Source organism: Eptatretus burgeri, chromosome 3 (genome assembly GCF_056783735.1).
Source record: "Eptatretus burgeri isolate ZD-2024b chromosome 3, Ebu_testis_v1, whole genome shotgun sequence".
Lineage (NCBI taxonomy): Eukaryota > Metazoa > Chordata > Myxini > Myxiniformes > Myxinidae > Eptatretus > Eptatretus burgeri.
The window spans coordinates 69,974,120-69,991,473 of record NC_140963.1 but is presented as its reverse complement, the minus strand read 5'-3'; the positions used below and the strand labels follow the sequence as shown (position 1 = coordinate 69,991,473).

The following is a 17,354-nucleotide window of genomic DNA, read 5'->3' as shown; positions in this document are numbered from 1 at the left end:
TCCGCAGTTTCTCTACTGTAATGTTTGCTGATGTATGCTGCATTACTACAACCTCCGGCTATTTAGAGAATGCATCGATCACAATCAAAAACATTTTGCCATTAACCGGCACCACAAAATGTACATGGACCCTCTGCCAGTCCCTTCTGGGGTCGGCCATAGTCCGAGGCTCGATGCAGATTATCAGCATCTGTTTGACACGTGGCGCAACGCTTAACCAACTGCTCAATGTCTTTGTCCAACCCCGGCCACCACAACAGGCTACGAGTAAGACTCTTGGTCTTCACGACGCCAAGGTGAGTGACATGCAGTTCTTCCAAACACCGCTGCCTGAACTTCGGCGGAATCACCGCCTTCATTCCCCACATAACGCACTGTTGGACCAACGACAGCTCCGATGCACGTGACGTGAAAGGTTGAAATGCCGGTGTCGAAGGAAGATCGCTCCAATTCCCCGTATAAATCGCTTGGACGACACAGGCCAGCACTGGATCATGAGCCGATTCCACCGCGACCTGTCTGGCCGTGATCGGCACGCTTTGGACCTGGCCCAGCGCGAACACATTGACCCGGTCGGCCGACTCAGACGCAGATGGACCCTCCGCACACGGCAAGCGTGAGAGCCCGTCACAGTTCGCATGCTTATCGGTGCTTCAGAACTGAATATCATAATCGTAAGCACCCAGAAACAGACACCACCGTTGTATTCGCGCGGCCGCTACCACCGGCACCCCGCGTTCGGGTCTCAGGATGAATTGAAGCGGTTTGTGATCTGTCTGCAAAGTGAAATGCCGCCCCAGCAGGTATTGATGAAACCTCCTCACACCCCAGACGAGGCTGAGAGCCTCGCGCTCGGTCTGGGCATATTCCTGCTCTGCTGCGGACAGGGTCCGGGATGCAAAACAAACAGGCCGCTTGGAACCATCGTCCATCCTGTGGGAGAGCACTGCCCCGATGCCATATGCAGAGCTGTCGCATGCCAATAAGAGCGGACGCGCAGGCTCGTAGTGCACAAGGACCATATCCTCTGTGAGCAGCCACTTGACGCGGTCGAACGACGCCTGGTGTGCAGGCCCCCAGGCCCAGCGCTCGTCCTTCCTGAGCAACCGTGTTAACGGAGCAAGTTGTGAGCTGAGCCCTCGCATGAACCTTTGGTAATACTGGGCCATACCAATGAACGAGCGCAGCTGCGTCTTGTCGTGAGGCGGTGGCATGTGCTGAATCGCCTCCACCTTCCGAGGACCTTTCAACAGCCCTCCGGCGTGATGATGTGCGCACTTGTCCCTGTTCAAGCGCAGGCCGCATGCTTCTAGCTTTGTCAGCACTCGGGCAATGTTCGCAAGGTGCTCGTCCGCCATTTTCCCCGCAATGAGCACATCGTCCAGGTCAGTCTGAGCGGGCAGGCCAATACAAACCTGATCCATGGCTTTCTGCCACAAGGCTGGGGCCGAAGCAATCCCAAAAACAGAGTCGGGTATATCGATAGAGCCCTTGACACGTGTTGATTGTCAAAAGCTCGCAAGTCCCGGGATCCATCGCCAGGTGAAAATATGTATCATGCAGGTCTTGCTTCGTGAAGTATTGACTCCCCGCCAATCGCGCATATATTTCATCGATTGACGGCAGTGGTTTTTGCTCCACGCTGAGCCCCGGGTTAACCGTGGACTTGAAGTCCCCGCACAATCGGACGTCTCCATTCCGTTTCAGCACCGTGACGACCGGGGTGGCCCAATCTGAGTACGACACCCGTTCGATCACTCCACAGGCCTCCAGCCTATCCAGTTCACCCTTGACCTTGTCCCGCAGGGCATAAGGCACCGGCCGTGGTTTACAAAAACGAGGAACCACCCCCTCCTTCAGGAAGAGCTTTGCCTCCACGCCCTTGAGTTTCCCAAGGTCGTCGCAAAACAAACCTTGATGTCTTTGAAGAATCTTCTCCAACTGATCCTCCCACCGGCTCGGCACGGGTTGCACAAGGTGAACTGTGGCCCCGTCTAGCCTGATGTGGGACAGCCAGTCTCGGCCGAGGAGAGACGGTCCCCTCCCCCGCACGACGTACAACGGAAGCGCGGCGACGTGGCCTTGGTACCGCACAGACACGTCTGCCATCCCGACTGGCGTTATCTTCTCGCGGGAGTACGTGAACAGCGTGAGGTTTGACCTGATAAGCTTCAGGCCGTTGAGTCTACGCGCGGTCTGTTTGTCTATGATCGACACAGCCGCTCCCGTATCAACCTGAAACGTGATCGGCGTTTTGTTCACTTCGATTTCCACCGTCATCGGGCGCACCGCCGCCGGGCCAATTGAAAACAGGCTCAAGAACGGCCGCCGGTTCGCCCCGGGTCGCCTCGCACATCGCCGTCCATGACCTTAACGGTGGCCGGCGCCCCACGGCACACACGCTTCAGATGACCCACCTTGTGACAATTTAAACACACGGTGCTTTTATACGGGCACGCACGGTGCAGGTGTCGACCTCCGCATCCCAAACACGTCCGCGGGGTCACCTCACCGCACGTGCGGTCGCGCGGCGGCGTCCAACCCGCACCGAAGGTCGTGCGTGCGTCCCGGGGCGCTCGCGACCCCGCGTGGCCGGTGATGGCCCGAACATCCCCGCGAGTCTGCTCGACCGCTGTAGCCGTGCTGACCGCCGAGTCAAATATAATGGCTTCACCCTTCAGCCGTAGAACCGCGAAAACCATCTTCGCATCTTGTAAACCAGCAATAAAAGGATCTGTGAGCCGAGCTGGACGCTCCCCCACCGTGGACTTGCATGCCACGGAAGAATGCTTCACTCGCGCCACGAAATCAGCAACGCGCTCCTCTGCCCCTTTCGAGAGGCAATCGAACTGGTATCGAGCGAGCTGTAATGACATCTCCGGCGCCATGTGTGCTTTCATCTTCTGCACAATGTCAGGAAACGACAGCGCGTCATCATGGGGCTTGTCCGCCGCCACCAAATCACTCAGTAGTCGATAATGCTCCGTCGAAAGCGAGGCGAGCAAGATCGACTTCTGTTTGCTCTCATTGGCCACATCATTCGCGTGGAAATAGCATCCCAATTGCTCTGAAAACAATTCGAAGTCGTCTTCGACGAAAACGGGTACATGTCCGTTTTCAACCATCCTCGTCAGCCAACTGTGGTGTACGAGGTGCAGTGGAACACGAGACGCAAGAGTGTTCGCAGCAACTCCGCTTTATTGCGCCTCCTGATGTACATTCCTGCCACCCCTAGCGGGCGAGTCATGATATACAAAAACCCAATCACGTGATACAGCACTATATATATATATATATATATATATATATATATATATATATATATATATATATATATATATATATATATATATATATATATATATATATATATATATATGTAGGCGAGCCATTATCATTGAAGATTTTCGCCTGTCATTTGGTGAGCAAAACATCGATTCTTACAACTCCTTTTCATTGAATTGCATTAACGTTAATTACATATGGCTTTACATTTTGAATGTAATGGCAAATTTAATTCATTAAGATTATTTTGATTCACATAAACTCCCATTGGCACTTTTGTTTGCTCTTCGTTTCATCTCTTATATTTATCAATAGTTTACGTAATCATCAAGCATTTTCTACATGAACTTGTTTTCCATTTTTTCCAAAAGCATACAATAAGCATCAACTTCTTCACTCTCTTCTCTTTCAATGCATGGAGAAGTATCACTCTATTTGACTTTATAGTTTCCTTTTGAGCACTGGTGGTGTTGTGCATTAACCAGACTTGATCGTGTAATCGTTAGAGTTAGAGTGTCTGAGAGGTCAGTTGTTTGAACTCTGGCTGAGTCACACCAAATACTTTCAAAATGGTGCATGATGCTTCCTTGCTTGATGCTCAGCATTTAAAAGGATATATGTACAGACAAACAACATTGAGACGGCAATGGCAAACCACCCAGTATAATCCTTGCCAAGAAACTGCTTCGGCAGCACCGATGCTCTGTAAAAGAGCATGGTACCGATTTAGCTTTGTATTTTTGAGCACTGAGATCAAATGCATAGATTGTATACAGGCTTTTGAATCCAACAATATCTAAAATAGGTTATTTATTATGTTGCTTTCACAAACCTTTTGAAAAAACTTGTAAGCTTCTGCATAATCATTTGTTTTCCAATTGATTTCCAATTTGTCTCACGGGTAAAATGTTCCTTCGAAAGAAACTCTAAGCTGTTTAACCATAGAGTTATCAATCCATGTATTGTTCTGAGCAGTCAGTCTCTCCCTCTGGTTTCTTTAAAATTAGCTATAAATATCGTGGCTTTTTTTCAAGCACTCCTAGATTCTATGTATAACTGATACTGTATTATTTAACGTGCTGACACCATCTTTTAAGGTTTTATACATCTCGAGGTTTCTTCGAGTTAAGTCTACGATTCAACATATCGAAGACTTAACTCTAAGAAACCAAATATTAGAGTCAGAGTTTCAAAAATACTTAATTTTTTCTCCTAAATAAATACAAGTATAGCAAATCCTTGCTGTTCACAGGGGTTAAAGTCCTAGAAAACACTGCGAATTGCAAAACCATGACTAACAAGTAAAAAAGATATAAAATGTCTTTGCCCCCAATGTTTTAGTAATTTTGTTGTCTGGAGTTAAAGCGCTAGCCCATATTTATGTACAAATAAAATGGCTGCCAGTCTACCAGTTGGCCATCTTTGATCAGATTGCAAAATAAAGTGAAGTGCATGTGAATGCCAGCATGTACTGTGCTTGTGCCAAGTTTGAACAAAATTGGACTGTGCATGTCTGAGAATTGGTTGGAGACACATTTAAGTAACAAAATGGCCACCAGTCGACCATCTTTGATCTGTTCTAGGAAATAAATGATGTGCATATGTTACTTATCATTCATTATCTGTGTGCCAAGTTTGAACAGGATTGGTAAATGCAAGTCTGAGAAATGGTTGACGTATTCAATAAATTGCCACCAGTCACCAATCATGGATCTGTTCTCGAAGGAAAATGACATGCATATGAAAGCCATCATTCGTTATCTGTGTGCCCAGTTTGAATAACATTGGTAAATGCATGTCCGAGTTATGGTTGAGGATGTGTTCAACATTGGGGTTTTTACAACTAGAATGGCCGCCAGTCGGCTATCTTTGATCGCATCGTGAAATAAAATGATGTGCATATGTATACCTTCATGTGTTGTCTTTTTGCCAATTACGAATAAAATCGGTCCATAACATCTCCGAGCTATGGTTGTGGATGCATGCACGCAAAAACAGGCACAAAAATCGAGACCAAATATGTGAGCCCCCGTTTCGGACTAAGTCCAAAGGGGACTAATCAGACTAAGCGCCAATGGGAAAATGGAGGTTTCGTGCATGGACCACACGGAAAAATAAATATATTACTGAATAAACATATGACAGACTGCATTACTGAACTTACCGTTAATGATGATGATGAGTTTAACAACTTATTGATTTATTAAAAAAAAATTGATTAGGTAAACTTACCATGGATTATATGAAAATAATTTACGCTTAGGAACAAAGTATAGGCTCTCCACAAAGTGTTGTTCTGGTTTAAAAAATGTATTACAACCAAATCAAGAGGTACAATGATGAAGTTTTTTTGCATTTTGTCACATGATTCATAAAGTGTCTTGTGTTCTTCAGTACACCTCAACATGTGCACCTTTTAGTTGCACGGAGCACAACCAAGCGATAATCCACTTCAATCCACATGTTGGCCAACATATCCCTCATCACATTGCTGATGCAATTGGTTATCTTTGCACGAAATGTTTCAATGTCAGCAACAGAGGTTTGGAAAACATGTTTGTGGACAGATCGACAGCATTAGCCGTTTAGATATACTATATGGAGTAGTGTCAAATTCCAAAACTATGATGTTTCTCAAGAGCAAATATATCGCAGCACACCCTCGGTTCAAATTGGTACCTTGGTTCAGTCCACACAATGAGTCCCAATCCTCAGTTCAAATTGGTACTTTGGTTCAAGTTTTCTTCACAACAGAGAAAAATAAAACAATCAGGAGTGATCGCAGCACCCACCCTGTTGCCTACACACTGCCTCAGGTCAGGTATGGGAGCATGTGCCAGAACAGCGCGTCGCTGCGTCCACTTTCCGCCGGTACTCCAGGGGCCTCCGTCTGGCCATCCCCCAGGCAGATGCCAGGCCCATCCCCATCTCCTTGAGATGATGGTCAACCTGCTGCAACCATGAGGCACGTGGTCGGCCCACTGGCCTCCTCCACTCGTGAGACTCCCTCGCTGAGAGAATCTGGTGAGCAGGATCAGCGTCAGGAAAACGAGCCACATGTCCATACAGCCGCAGCTGACGCTCACGGACTATGCAGGTAACAAATCTCATCCGAGTCTCTCTCAGCAACCGCTCGTTGGATACAAAATCCGACCAGCGATAGCCGAGGATTCTCCGAAGAGACCTGGTACCAAAGGAATTAAGTCTCCGTCTCAGATCCTTGATCAAAGTCCAAGTCTCGCACCCATAGAGCAAGACTGGAAGTACCAAGGACCTGAAGACTCGGACTTTCGTCCTCCCGCACAGGTACCGGCAGCGCCACACCCCATGATCCAGTGAATCCATGACTCCCCAGGCCCGACCCAGACGTCTATTGACCTCCGGCTCACAACCTGCGGAGACATGAATATCACTGCCAAGGTAAGTGAATCTATCCACGACCTCAACATCCTCACCACAAACAGACACAGACAGGACAGCAGCATCCAAGATATCACCGAAAGCCTGGATCTTTGTTTTGACTCCAAGAAACTGTAATCCCAACGGCTCCGACTCCTCATTCAGCACCTCGAGGGCCCCGAAGAGGATGTCTAAAGTCTCCGCAAAGATGACGGCATCATCTGCAAAATCAAGGTCCGAGATATTGACATTGCCAAACGATGCACCGCAACTTGATCTCTCCGACATCCTCCCAAAAATCCAGTCCATACAAGTGCTGAAAAGTGTGGGGGCAAGTACACATCCCTGACGAACTCCAGTAACAACTGGAAATAAGTCAGAGGCGGTACCACCACACTTCACAGCACTCTCAGTACCAGAGTAGAGTTCAGACATCAGATCGATCAGTTTCGGTGGCACCCCACGAAGACCAAGAATCCTCCAGAGGACATCCCGATTCACTGAATCGAACGCTTTACAGAGATCAACATAGGCTGCAAGCAGCCCCTGCCGAAACTCTCGTCTGCGTTCGGTGAGGACACGAGTGCAAGGATACGGTCAATCGCTGACCTCTTTGGTGTAAAGCCTGACTGCTCTGGACGCTGGTGCTCAAGCAGATGGTGGCGAACCCTATCAAGAATTATCCGAGCAAAGACCTTGCCCGGCACTGAGAGCAGCGTCACCCCTCGGTAGTTGTTGCAGTCTTGGCGATCACCCTTCCTTTCCAGAGAGGGACAACAAGGCCCCTCTTCCAGTCAGTTGGGATGATGCCTGTGTTCCAGGCAGAGCACAAAACTGCATGCAACGACGCGAGTACAGCATTTCCACCAGCCTTGAGAAGTTCGGCATGGATGCCACAGATCCCTGGAGCTTTGCCCCGTTTCAACTGGTTCACCGCAGCCCGTGTTTCCACAAGCGATGGTGGACCACAGTTGATTCGAGGGTCAGCAACAGGGATTGTAACACCCTTGACGTCCAACTCGACAGCTGGGGGATCAGCCTGGTATAACCGCCAAAGTAACCGGCCCAGCGGGCCTTCACTTCAGACTCCTCTGTCAAGAGCCTACCACTCTCTGCTCGAACTGCAGTGCTCCGAGGGATGGGCTTGGATGAACGTAATGCGCGAATTCCCCTGTAAGCGGGACGAGAATCACCTGTCCACAGGTGATGCTCTACCCCCTCACAGATTCCTCGCACATAGGCCTCCTTGTCCACCCTCAGTGCACGTACAGTTTTACGCCTCAGCTCCCTGAACAGCTCAGCTCTGCCATTCAGCCTGGCCCTGCGACTCTGGTCAATGGTATCCAGTGTCCCTTGAGAGACAAAATTTTCTTGCCCTGCGGTGAACTCCAAGGCATCCACAGGCAACATCAAGGAGGGTGGTCTTGAAGGTGCTCCACAACTCTTCAGGACCCCCCAAAGCATCCAGACCCCCCAAGTGTCCACTCAGCCTGTTCGCAAACTCCTCAGCTACTCTCTCATCCCTGAGCTTGGCAACATCCAGCCTAGGCTGGGATGGTACCATTCTCCAGGATTTAAGGTGCAGCTTTAGAGTTGCTACAACAAGCCTGTGGTCAGTATTGAGGAACTGAGCACTCCGGTAGACCCTGCAGTTCTGGATCATCCTCCAACGACCGTCAATGAGGACATGGTCAATCTCCTTTGCCACACCGCCAGCGTTGGAATACCAAGTCCAGCGATGAGCTTGCGGGCGCTGAAACCATGAACCAGCCACCCTAAGTCCATGACTCTTGCAAAGTCAAGGAACTTAGTGCTATTCTGGTTCATAGTTCCTGACCCATGGGGACCGACACACACCTCATAACCATCCCTATCAGTTCCAGTCGATGCATTGAAATCCCCCAAGACTAGAAGTGTATCTCGTCTGGGGCACTGATCAACCACAGACTCGAGTGTGGCGTAGAATGCATCCTTCACGGTGAGGTCACTCGCCTCAGTCGGAGCATAAATAGAGACCAGGGAAATGACACCTAAGGAGTGACGAATCCTTAATCTCATAATACGCTCGTTGACCGGTGTTACCTCAATTATCATTGGGGTCAGCTTATTGGACACAGCTACAGCAACTCCTTGGGTATGGTAACCATCAGAGCGACCAGACCAATAGTAGGTGTAACCACCCACCATTATCTCGCCGCAATCCGGTCTCCGAACCTCAGAGAGAGCTGCAATCCCGATGTCCAAACGCTTGAGCTCAGATGATAACAGAGACAGGTGATCATCCTCTCTTAGGGATAGGACATTCCAGGCACCCACCCGAAGGGACCGCCTCAGGTTAACCCAAGGAGACCGCCGTCTGGTGGACGACACCTCAGCACCACTCCGACACACTCTCCCGCAATCTGACCCAGGGATGTTACCCCGTGGTTTCCCTCCTATCAAAGATTGGGGGTCCCGAAGGCTGGGTCCCGAATCAACTGTGGTCCCGAAGGGTTCAGTGTTTTTTTTCTGATTGAAAAAAATTACAATTTTGCCGTAGATTTGGATGAATTTGAAGATTAATATCAACTTTTACTAAATATTTTTGTCTCTCTGAGAAGCATTTCTGTGTTTGAGGGTGGGACAGACAGATAGACAAGACAGATAGCCTTTGCCTTTGATACATTTATCACGTAGAGATATTAAATTCCTAATCAACCTCTCCGAGGTGAATGCTGATAGATATAATTTCTCCATTGAAGGAAATGAAATGATTATCTTGGTCAAAAATTCAAAAATCCACTCTATACCTGTATAATGCTTTTTGCTGAAACAGGAAGACAAACAGGATTTTTCAGTTGCATATTCAATTTATACCTGATTGAGGTTGAGGACGCACTGAATGAAAATATTGTGTTTGGTCTTAAACCGCCATTATAAACTCCATTAATTAGGTCGCAGTTGATGAGTAATGAATTTATTGAACAACTCTCTCCACTCTCCAACCACCCCTTCCTTAAGGATATCCCTCCTCACACAATCCTCCCAACTCAACCACAGTCTACTTCTTTTCCTCTTATCTTGCTCCCTCAATCTATCCACTCTCTTTGCCATTCTCTCTTCCTGCATCCACACCAATTATCCAGCCCATCTCAGCCGGCATTTCACCAACCTCCCCGTCAAGCTCATCTGTACACCAATCTAATTCCTCAGTTCACCCATCCTCCTTCTATCCACCCTCTTCACTCCCAGAGGAAAGTGGACACAGTGACGTGCTGCTCCGGTGCATGCTCCCATACCTGACCTGACCTGACCTTCCTTCCCAAAATCCTCCTGACCCAGTTGTTCTCGCAAACCTGCAACCTCTGTTGTTGTCTCTCGGTCAGTGCCACCATTTCCAGACCATAAAGGTAGGCCGGAGTTACACACGACATCAGAGCCTTTCCTTTCAACTCTCTTGACTTCTTTCTGTCTGCCATTATTCCCTTCACCCCTCGTCCATGCATTCGCACCCACCTGAACCCTCCTCTGCCTCAGACTTACCATCCCCGATACTCAAACATATTTCCCTGTCTGATCTCCTTCCCCCCCCCCCCGAACCTGATATTCATTTCTTTTCTCTGCTGCCCGACCCACATCAGCTCAGTCTTCTCCATGCTCAACTTCAGGCCATGCTTCCCAAGTGCCTTCTTCCACCTCCCCCAGTAATTCCTGCATCTCCCATCCACTCTCCACCACAACATCCAGTTCATCCATATACAACATCCTCCCCATTACTACCCCTCAAGCTCACCTTTCACCTTCATGCTTATCAGCTAAATCACCATGACAAACATGCGTGGGCTGATAGTGCTTCCCTGCCTCAAACCGATGTTCATGCTGAACTCCTCAGATATCCCAGGACTAACCAAAACCCTTCCCTTCATTCCCTCATACATGCCTTTCACTAACCTGGCACTCCCATCCATCTCAGTGTTGCCATGACTATCTCTCTGGGGACAGTTGTAGGCCTTCGCCAGGTCCACAAATCCCAATGTCATCTCACCTTGCATCTTCAACCTCTTCGCCACCAGCTGTCTCAGGCGAACATCCCATCAGTTGTCCCCCTATCCTTTCTAAACCCTTGCTTTTCTTCTATGATCTCCATCTCCACCCTCTTCCTTATCCTCCTGTCCAGAATCCTTTCCAACACCTTCATTACATGACTTAGGAGCATAATGCCCCTGTATTTCCCCGGAATATCGCCCTTCCCCTTCCATATTGGCACAATTAACCCTGTCCTCTAATCCTCCAGAATTGAACCCTCTCTCATTCATATATTCAACAGCCTCTTCGTCCAACTGACTTTGACTTCTTCCGCTGCAATTATCATCTCTGTACACTCCTCATCAATGCCTGGCACTCTTCCCTTCTTTCTTCCTCTTCAAGACCATCCACACTTCCTCCTCTGTGATCTCTACCAACTGCACTTTCCCCTCTACATAACACCGCAGCTCAAGCTCGCTATTGCTTCCTTCTCAGCTCAACAACTCTCTGAGATATCCTTCCCCCCACCTTCAATACTGCTCCCCTCTCTGTCTCTCTGTCACTAGTCCCCCCACCATAATTAATCACCCCCCCCCACTCATTCATGTCCTTACCATCCTCATCCCTGTCAGGTGCCAATTTATATATCATCTTTCTCCCACCATCCTCTTCCAACTTGTTGTACACCTCCTCTTCCATAGATTTCCTCACCTTATCCAAAGCTCTCCTTACTGCTTCCTTCTGCCCAGACACGTGCAGCAACCCCACATCCGGCTGCCTCCCCTATCCTTAATCTTCTCTGTCCTCCTTCAAACCTCTTTCTTTTCACCAACTGCCTTCGCTACCTCCTCTGTCCACCATACCTGGTTTCTATCCCTCACCGATGCACCCTTTCCTGATGTCCTTCCACACAAAACTTCTGCAATTCCCCTAAACACCTCTCCATACTTCTTCCAATCCTCCTCTAAACCTTCTACTTATTCGCCAAGATGCTCATACATGGACCTCAACTTCTCCTTGTACTCCATAAGGACGTTTCCCCTCCACTTCCCCCACATAATAATCTTCCTACCCCTGCTCTTAACCTCCCTCCGTTTCTTCATCCATGCCATAAACACCACGGTCTTGTGCTTGGTGGTAACATGCTCTCCCACCACCGCCTTGCAATCCTTAACGCTCCACAACTGTCGCTTCTTTACCACCACCAAATCCAATTCTGTTCTGTGTTTTCCACTCCTATGGGTAATCTTTTTGCTTTCCTGCTTTTGAAAGAATGAACCAGCTATGGCCATCCCATCCCTTGCCACCAGCTTCACCAGCTCTCGACCCTCTCTATTCCTCGTTCCCCAACCAAATTTACCAACACATTCCTCTTCACAAGGCTCCACTGCTCCAACATGTGCGTTAAAGTCCCCTGCAATGCACAGCATCAACTCCAGCTCAACCATTCCCATCATCCTCTCCAGTGCGTCCCTGAATTCCTGCTCCTCTGCCCCAGTCCTTCCCATTTGTGTCCCATATACCAACATAATACACCATTTGCCTCTGTATCACCATGCATGCCATAACCATCTGTCCCTCCCATCTTTCCACTCTGACCACCTGCTTGCTGGTCTATTCCGATATGATTATTCCCATGCCATTACTCCTTTCATACCCACCCACGTACAACAGTTTGTATCCTCCTACCAACCTCCTTGCCCTGTCTCCTTTCCATTTGGTCTTTTGCACACACAACACTTGCAAACTCCTTCTCTGCATCATCTCCACCACTTTGATGACGTACCATCGCTAGTACCATCTTGGATAATTTGGTACATTCAGGTCATCCATCAGCAGCACTGCCCTGGCTGACCCACTGGACCGACTGCTCTCGCTTAAATAAAAAATATCATTTAATATGTCTGAGCATAAAAGCAATGTATTTCTATTTTTGAGTCATATGTTTCATATGATTTTCAAATTCCTTTTGACTTCAAAATATTGAACAGTTCTCATGCAAAGCACATTTATATCTGCAGAATTTAACGTGAATAAAATAAATGTATGAGCATTATTTCTTATTGTGCAATGATGGAGTTGAGGTTCGGAGACCGGATTGCGGAGAGATAATGGTGGGTGGTTACACCTACTATTGGTCCGGTCGCTCTGATGGTTACCATACCCAAGGAGTTGCTGTAGCTGTGTCCAATAAGCTGACCCCAATGATAATTGAGGTAACACCGGTCAACGAGCGTATTATGAGATTAAGGATTCGTCACTCCTTAGGTGTCATTTCCCTGGTCTCTGTTTATGCTCCGACTGAGGCGAGTGATCTCACCGTGAAAGATGCATTCTACACCACACTCGAGTCTGTGGTTGATCAGTGCCCCAGATGAGATACACTTCTCGTCTTGGGGGATTTCAATGCATCGACTGGAACTGATAGGGATGGTTAAGAGGTGTGTGTTGGTCCCCATGGGTCAGGAACTATGAACCATAATAGCACTAAGTTCCTTGACTTTGCAAGAAGTCATGGACTGAGGGTGGCTGGTTCATGATTTCAGCGCCCACAAGCTCATCGCTGGACTTGGTATTCCAACGCTGGCGGTGTGGCAAAGGAGATTGACCATGTCCTCATTGACGGTCGTTGGAGGATGATCCAGAACTGCAGGGTCTACCGGAGTGCTCAGTTCCTCAATACTGACCACAGGCTTGTTGTAGCAACTCTAAAGCTGCACCTTAAATCCTGGAGAATGGTACCATCCCAGCTTAGGCTGGATGTTGGCAAGCTCAGGGATGAGAGAGTAGCTGAGGAGTTTGCGAAAAGGCCGAGTGGACACTTGGGGGGTTTGGGTGCTTTGGGGGGTCCTGAAGAGTTGTGGAGCGCCTTCAAGACCACCGTCCTTGATGTTGCCGGTGGATGTCTTGGAGCTCACCACAGGGCAAAGAAGAATTTTGTCTCTCACGGGACACTGGATACCATTGACCAGAGTCACAGGGCCAGGCTGAATGGCAGAGCTGAGCTGTTCAGGGAGCTGAGGCGTAAAACTGTACGTGCACTAAGGGTGGACAAGGAGGCCTATGTGCGAGGAATCTGTGAGGGGGAAGAGCATCACCTGTGGACAGGTGATTCTCGTCCCGCTTTCAGGGGAATTCACGCATTGCGTTCATCCAAGCCCATCCCTCGGAGCACTGCAGTTCGAGCAGAGAGTGGTAGGCTCTTGACAGAGGAGTCTGAAGTGAAGGCCCGCTGGGCCGGCTACTTTGAGCGGTTGTACCAGGCTGATCCCCCAGCTGTCGAGTTGAACGTCAAGGGTGTTACAATCCCTGTTGCTGACCCTCGAATCAACTGTGGTCCACCTTCACTTGTGGAAACACGGGCTGCAGTGAACCAGTTGAAACGGGGCAAAGCTCCAGGGATCTGTGGCATCCATGCTGAACTTCTCAAGGCTGGTGGAAATGCTGCACTCGTGTCGTTGCATGCAGTTTTGTGCTCTGCCTGGAACACAGGCATCATCCCAACTGATTGGAAGAGGGGCCTTGTTGTTCCTCTCTGGAAAGGGAAGGGTGATTGCCAAGACTGCAACAACTACCGAGGGGTGACGCTGCTCTCAGTGTCGGGCAAGGTCTTTGCTCAGATAATTCTTGATAGGGTTCGCCACCATCTGCTTGAGCACCAGCGTCCAGAGCAGTCAGGCTTTACACCAAAGAGGTCAACGATTGACCGTATACTTGCTCTTCGTTTCCTCACTGAACGCAGACGAGAGTTTCAACAGGAGCTGCTTGCAGCCTATGTTGATCTCTGTAAAGCGTTCGATTCAGTGAATCGGGATGTCCTCTGGAGGATTCTTGGTCTTCGTGGGGTGCCACCAAAAAAGATCGATCTGATGTCTGAACTCTACTCTGATACTGAGAGTGCTGTGAAGTGTGGTGGTACCATCTCTGACTTATTTCCAGTTGTTACTGGAGTTCGTCAGGGGTGTGTACTGGCCCCCACACTTTTCAGCACTTGTATGGACTGGATTTTAGGGAGGATGTCGGAGAGATCAAGCTGCGGTGCATCGTTTGGGAATGTCAAGATCTCGGATCTTGATTTTGCAGATGATGCAATCATCTTTGCGGAGACTTTAGATATCCTTTTGGGGGCCCTCGAGGTGCTGAATGAGGAGTCGGAGCCGTTGGGATTACTGGTTTCTTGGGTCAAAACTAAGATCCAGGCTTTCGGTGACATCTTGGATGCTGCTGTCCTCTCTGTGTCTGTTTGTGGTGAGGATGTTGAGGTCGTGGAGAGATTCACTTACCTTGGCAGTGATATTCATGTCTCTGCTGGCTGTGAGTCAGAGGTCAATAGACGTCTGGGTCAGGCCTGGGGAGTCATGGATTCACTGGATCATGGGGTGTGGTGCTGCCGGTACCTGTGCGGGAGGACGAAAATCCGAGTCTTCGGGTCTTTGGTACTTCCAGTCTTGCTCTATGGATGCGAGACTTGGACTCTGACCAAAGATCTGAGACGGAGACTTAATTCCTTTGGTACCAGGTCTCTTTGGAGAATCCTTGGCTATCGCTGGTCGGATTTTGTGTCCAACGAGCGGTTGCTGAGAGAGACTCGGATGAGATTTGTTACCTGCATAGTCCGTGAGCGTCAGTTGCGGCTGTATGGACATGTGGCTCGTTTTCCTGATGCTGATCCTGCTCACCAGATTCTCTCAGCGAGGGAGTCTCATGAGTGGAGGAGGCCAGTGGGCCGACCACGTGCCTCGTGGTTGCAGCAAGTTGACCATCATCTCAAGGAGATGGGGATGGGCCTGGCATCTGCCTGGGGGCCAGACGGAGGCCCCTGGAGTACCGGCTGAAAGTGGACGCAGCGACGCGCTGTTCTGGCACATGCTCCCATACCTGACCTGATGTAGTTGAAATTATGATTATTGTCGATAAATACAATTACAAGACTTACCATGCAGGTGGAGGTCCTTGGTACGAGCGAGTGCTATGCTGATAGGCAGTCCGTGACGGATTTTAATACTTGGCTGAGCAACTGATTCACATGGTGCAATCCCATCAAATCAACCAATTAGCCAACAGGATTTATACAAGCCATTACATGAAAGTCATAAGCAAACAGAATCAACTAGAGACCATGTCAGGCTTGTAAAGTGTATTGAAAATAAGCGCAATAAAGAAGTAAACACAATTGATAATTCCCCATTAACCACTTCCGATACTCGTGCCCATGAACATATCAAGCGACGGATGGCATATCATTAATTATGTAGGCCCTGAAGGCCACAGACACACAAGAGAAGACAAGGGGACTTCACAGGACAGCAGTGTCCCAAGGCCAAGCCCAGGAAGTAGTTTGTGAGTAGAAAGCTCAGTGCAGATGGTAATAGTCTTTTGCAAGCAATGAGGATGGAGGGACATGTCCTGGTGGAAGGGCAAGGTGCCAGCAGGGCAGAGCATGGCTTCTTCCTCTTTCAGCTCGTTCAAGGGCACAGCTTCCAGCTTGGTGCCCTCGCTTCACCTCTTCCATTTGTTCAAGCTTCAAATGGTGGGCAGGGTTTACTCCTTCCCCACTTTGAGGCGCGGTTCAGTGGAAGGGGCGCGGTGTCGGCAGGGCAAAGCATGGATTCTTCCTCCTTGAGCTTGTTCAAGGGTGCAGCTTCCAGCTCAGTTCCTCCAGGGTTCTGGCTATAGATTCTGGTTATCTCATGGTTTTGAAGCTGGGCCCGCCGACATAATCGATGATGATTTACATCCCTCTCCTCACCTCTACCATTTGTTCAAGCCTTAAATGGTGGGCAGGGCTTACAACTTCCCCACCTTGTGACACGGTTTCTTGCACCAAGGCTGATCTAGGTGGTGGCAATGTCACCAGGATGACTACTTTTGCTGCCTAAACTTGTGGAAATGGCCTAGTGTGGTGCAAAAAGGGATCAGTAAGATAGAAAACAGAGGAATAAAACATTTAATGGAGGCTCATAGGAATGAGTGATTTTAGACACACACAAAAGGGTGGGTCTGATGTTTGCAACTATACGAATTAGTGACGCATATCTAAATGACTTTTAATTACTTCTAAGCTTATGCGAGACATTCAACATGGAAATAACTTCGCTATATTAGGCATTTATTAACCCTGAGGAATCATTTCCGCAACGACATTGAAAACTTTTGATTCCACAGTTTCCAGAAAATATGTTTTCTTGGAGCACCAGCCCACAGAGATGAGTAGTCCATTGAGCTCGGTCAAGATTTTGCAGAAGGAACATAGGATATTCAGTATGGATTGTCCATAAGTCTCAGTTTGTTTCGCGTTTTGGGAATATTGAACTGATGCTACAAAAATTTCATGCTCAATTTTTTCTTTATTGTCATTTTGAAAGTTGTGGCATTAAACCCTGTAATTTAGTCATCCCGCATATTGTTTTTCGGAAAAATGACTTTCCTCTCGAAGAATGGTCATTATAGTTTTGTGTCAATTTAACTTTGCTTATTCATAATGTTCTATTGAGCAAACAATTCTTCAATCATATCACATGATGTGAGGCAGTGGCAAATGTCTGGGTTCTTACCAGATTTTCAAATCGTACTACAAACAGAAAAGGAATGGTGGGAGTTGGAGGGGGGAGGGGGGAGGGGGGGGCTTAAGATAAGAAAGGAAGCAGAGATTGGCTGTTGGTAAA

At 48.4% G+C, this 17,354-nt stretch overlaps 1 protein-coding gene across 2 annotated transcripts in view; it reads right to left on the bottom strand.

Moving 5' to 3' along the window:
* The window catches only part of LOC147030144 (limbic system-associated membrane protein-like), a 355,488-nt gene that overhangs the window by 312,478 nt on the left and 25,656 nt on the right, over positions 1–17,354 (bottom strand). The gene's annotated exons all lie outside the window — the stretch shown is intronic.